At 34.7% G+C, this 4978-nt stretch overlaps 1 non-coding gene across 1 annotated transcript; it reads left to right on the forward strand.

Moving 5' to 3' along the window:
- Window positions 1-3208: 3208 nt before the first annotated feature.
- Window positions 3209-3314, forward strand: LOC116117776. Its single transcript, XR_004126031.1, has one exon. It is a non-coding gene; the product is annotated as a small nucleolar RNA R71 (small nucleolar RNA).
- Window positions 3315-4978: the final 1664 nt, after the last annotated feature.

The following is a 4978-nucleotide window of genomic DNA, read 5'->3' on the forward strand; positions in this document are numbered from 1 at the left end:
CCAAATTCCGAATGGACGCCCCTTGATTTTTGAAATTCGTCCTTGTCTCATTCATAAAACCTGTGATCTCTTGCATAAATTTCCCAAACATATCCTCCAATTTTGTCACTCTTGGGTCTCTTGGTTGATTATTCACCCATGTTTGGTTAGTTGGCAATGCTCTTTGGTTCCATTGATTATTTTGCTAGTTCTGATTGCCCCAAGACAGATTTGGATGATTCCTCCAACCCAGATTGTATGTGTTGGAATAAGGATTGTTTGGTTGCCTTTGATTTCTTGCCAAGTAGTTAACTTACTCCAATGATGAAGATGATGAAGCAAACATGTTCCCTACTTGACACTCATTACTCACATGATTACCTACACAAAAATCACAAGTTAGTTGACTAGCTGTAAAACCCCCCTCCAGCTAGGTATCCTCTGAATATCCCTCAATGAGAATCTCGAGGATACATGTCTGGAGAACAAGTTGTATTTAGAAAAATTATGTAAGGATAATAATAATAATATCCAAAACATGCATATAAAATGTCACGCAGGACCCAACTTATAATTTACAAACTTTAAGAAATTACACAATCAAAACATATCTATACGGTGGAAGCTTCCAATGGTATTTCACAAATATTTATCATTTACATTATTTACATCGAGATAAAAACATCGAGATGACAATAAATCATCTCCCCTCACGTGTAGTCCCGCTGTCTCTAGCATCCCTCGCTTCTAGTCTACCTGCAAAGCAATCAACAATGAAAGGGTGAGCGCTAATCGCTCAGTAAGGAATGATCCGTTTCATTCTGAATGTACTATTTGATCTTTATTTAAACATATTTATTAACACATCACTTATCTTTTACATCTAGGGATACTTCCCCTTTTATTACTAATTCATATGCTTTTCATCATTTTATCCCATGGCTATATAAACATCAATGTGTACACATACAAATAAGTATGTAAACATAGTACACACACATCACATGTCATGACATAACATCTAAAATCATCTAACATGAGTATAAATCATCTCATGATGTAAATAACATCATAACTCATGTAATGCAACTAAATGCATATGAAACATTTAACGTCTAGCCGATCGGACCTTTCTTAGCATCTTAAGCACTTCATATCATCTAGCCTCAAATTTCATCTAGAGCTCATATCATCGGGAGGCGTGCTTACGCGTTATTTAGCATCTAAAGCATATATTCATCTTTCCTCAACCGATATACGAGGATATGCTTACGCGTTTTCCATCATGTCTATATGCATCTCTATCATGTCTATTTGCATCTCTAACATCTTATGGCATGTAAATACATATTTTGGTGAGCTTAATACTTTTAATTCATCTATGGATTATCAATCCATTTACATTACCTCTTGCTCACATACATCATCTTAAAACATGTATTACATTGCATCTTCATGCCATTTCATAACATTAATCATGCATTGACATCATGACCATGTATATCTTTCAAAGATCATCTAACTAATGGGTAAACATTAGTACATGGCATACTTACAATAATACATTAATAATCAATTCATAATCATAAGAATTGATTATGTTAAATCTTAAACTTTAATAACCAGTTTATACTTCAGGCCATTTTCCATCCTTTTCTAAAACGAATTGGCTCTTGGCTTAAACATAAAAGTTATAGGTCTGTGTCTTAGCTTTCTAATGCTTCAAGAATCATCTCATTTCGATTTTTATAACTCAAGTTATGGTCGAAATACTGAAGCAGGGTTAACAAAACCCCTATGCCCACTAAATCCGAATTTTCATATTAACTATGCCACATCAATTCCTATTGACATTAACCAATAGGTTAACTTATGGATCAAATAAACCTCCCCTTAATAGTCTTTAACATCTTAAAGGAAGTGTAAAATCTCATTCCCATAATCATCCATTATTGCTATAACATTGTAAGCTAATGCAAACAACACATCAACACTTCTAATAGCAACCATTCAACACCATGTGGCCTCCAATACTACAATTTTTGCCACAATCAGTATCCACACTTCATTTTCTTCAATCAAACATAACAACTCATAAAACATAAATAGCAATAACTTCATGTATAATGAATTCAAGGCAATAAGTAGAATAAATGAGTTCAACTACACTTGCCATCAACTAATTCTATGCCTTAAAGCTTTAATTTAAGGTTTCATAAAAATCTACAAACCCTAGCATAAACCCTAAAGTCATGGGAGGTTCTTCCTTACCTTTTTAAAGACTTCCTCCAACAAATCCTTTGCCTTTGACTTCTTTTACACCTTAATCCTACATATATAACATTATACCTCAACATCTACCTCAAATCTTCAAATCACATCAAAACTAAAGTTTTTAATCCTTACCTTAAACCCTTCAAATTGAAGATCCAAGGCTCCTATCTTGTTCTCCTTGAAAAATTATGCAAAACTCCTTGAAAACCTAGAGAAAGAAAGCTTGTTTCATGGAAGATTTGAGAGAAAATGGAAGAAATGTTGAAGAAAGGCTCTCTCCTTTGGCTTGAACGAATTTCATCTCATTTATAGGAAAATATTTCATTTATTTTCCAAAATTATGCAATTGGCCCAATTATTTTAATTGTATAACTCATCAGTCCTTAATTCTTCATATAAGGGCATTTTGGTCATTTCACACTAGACATAATTATTATTTAATTAATGCCATTAAATGCAATGAAGCCTACTCATCCTTGACTTTTTCAATGCTTATCCATAGGCAAAATAACCATTTTGCCCCTAGGCTTTTCTATGGATAATTGATTCATACTGTTCCAAATGAATTGACTATTTTGCCCTTAGTTAGATTTTATGCTTTTTAACATAAAATTAACATCTAAAGGACTATTTTGAGTTAGGAACATACCTTTGACATCTTGGGTATTACAGTAGCTTGAATAGAGTTTACTTGCATATTTCCCAACTGTTTCTGAAGTGTCGTGAGTTGGGCTGAGATGGCGTGAATGCATCAACTTCATGAAGACCCATAGATTTTCTCCGTATTGCTCTCTCATTAGGTCTTTGATAGTTGTTGCTTGCCAAAACTTCAAGCAACTCATAAGCCTCCTCCGGTGTCTTATTCTACAAGGCTCTTCCCGATGCCGTATCCACCATAGTTTGCACATTGCCCATCAATCCATTATAGAATGTTTGGACTTGCAACCAAACTGGCAACCCATGGTGTGGACATTTCCTCATAAGTTCCTTGTATCTCTCCCAAGCCTCATACAATGACTTAGACTCTTCTTTAGAAACGATGTGATATCATTTCTCATCTTCACTTATTTTGCTGGAGGAAAGAATTATGTTAGGAACTTTAGTGCTAAATCGTTCCATGTTGTGATCGTTCCTGATGGTAGTGCCATTAACCACCCCTTAGCTTTATCCCCTAGTGAGAACGGGAATAGTCTCAACCTGATGGCGTCATCTGACACTCTGTTTGACTTGAAGGTGTCGCAAATCTCTAGAAAGTTTGCAATGTGTTGATTTGGATCTTCCTTCAAATCTCCATTGAACCAAACTGACTGCTAGATCATCTGAGTCATTTTTAGCTTTATTTCAAAAGTGTTGGCTTGGACTGCTGGTCTTGTAATGCTCAAACCACTAAAATCAAATGTGGGAACTGAGAATTCCCTTAGTGTTCTGGTTTCTGCCATTTCAACAACTATGACCTTTGGTTCCACAACTGTAGCCTTTCGTTCTCTTCTCTCTCTGTTAAGTCTTTTGGCTGTTCTTTCAATCTCAGGATCAACAGGAACCACTGGCTGATGTCTTGCTCTTCGTATAAACTACACAAAAAGAGCGAAAGAAAAGTCAGATCACAAACCAACTGAGAATAACAACAAAAGTGAAACAAAAAATGATGAAAACAAAAATTAAACTCCAATCTAGCTAATGAAAGACCAAAAACTTGATGCTTTGTAACTGCAACATGCATAAATAGCAAGTGCACTAGTCACACAAAGTAATAAAGTGATGAGTGAGTATCGTTCCCACGAGGATTGTTTGCTAAGCACTAAGTTTTCTACTGTTTTCAAGCTGAAGCAATCGGATTCATTTGGATTAATGGGAGAAATTTAAACTATAACTAAAACAAAATTTGCTAAAATAAAACTAAATTATGAAAGCAAGATTAAAACAAGGGTAATATCAATTCAAACAAATGGGTAAGGTTTTGACTTCATTCGGACTCTATGGATTAAGCCTACGGATTATGTTATTTCCATATTCACATGCATTGATTGTAAATCGAATTCTCTAAAGTACAAAACATACCTTCTCAGGCTATGTTTTCCTACTCTTCCCTATCAAACTTCTGTGCCCAACAATTTGAAGATTAATAGTTCTAAGTTCATTAAGCACATGGAATCCTAGATTGATTTCATTGATTCTCAAATCTATCTCCAGCATTCAATACTACAATGGTGATTACCTAAGAAGCTTAACACGATTCATTTCTCAATTTCATCATGTTCATCAAATAAAAGCAATAAAAATTAGAGTAATCACACAATCAATGCAAAATGATATGAAAATAACAACAATCAATTTCTCAATCCATGGAAATCCAAATTACATCAAAACCCTAACCCAAAATGGGTTAGTTCATAACTAAATCAACACAACAAATAAGAAAAAGGAATAACCCAATGTTCAACATATTGAAAATGAGAGAAAAGACAGGAGATATCCCCTAAGTGAAAAATCCACAAGTTAAATCCTGAATCTTCTCCCTTCTTAATCAAAACTCAGCCGATCTCTACCAAAGAATGAAAATGGGCTACTCTAGACTTAAAAAAAATGACCAACCCCCTCAAAATGGCAAAGTTTTGCTTTTATACCTCGCCCAAAAATCTAGGACTTTGCCTAAAATGAAACTATGCGTTTTATAGAAAACTGAAATTTGTAGACTTCGCCGTGGCGAAGAAGGAATCTCGCCGCG

The sequence above is a fragment of the Pistacia vera genome, unplaced genomic scaffold, assembly GCF_008641045.1.
Source record: "Pistacia vera cultivar Batoury unplaced genomic scaffold, PisVer_v2 Contig820, whole genome shotgun sequence".
NCBI classification, from domain to species: domain Eukaryota; kingdom Viridiplantae; phylum Streptophyta; class Magnoliopsida; order Sapindales; family Anacardiaceae; genus Pistacia; species Pistacia vera.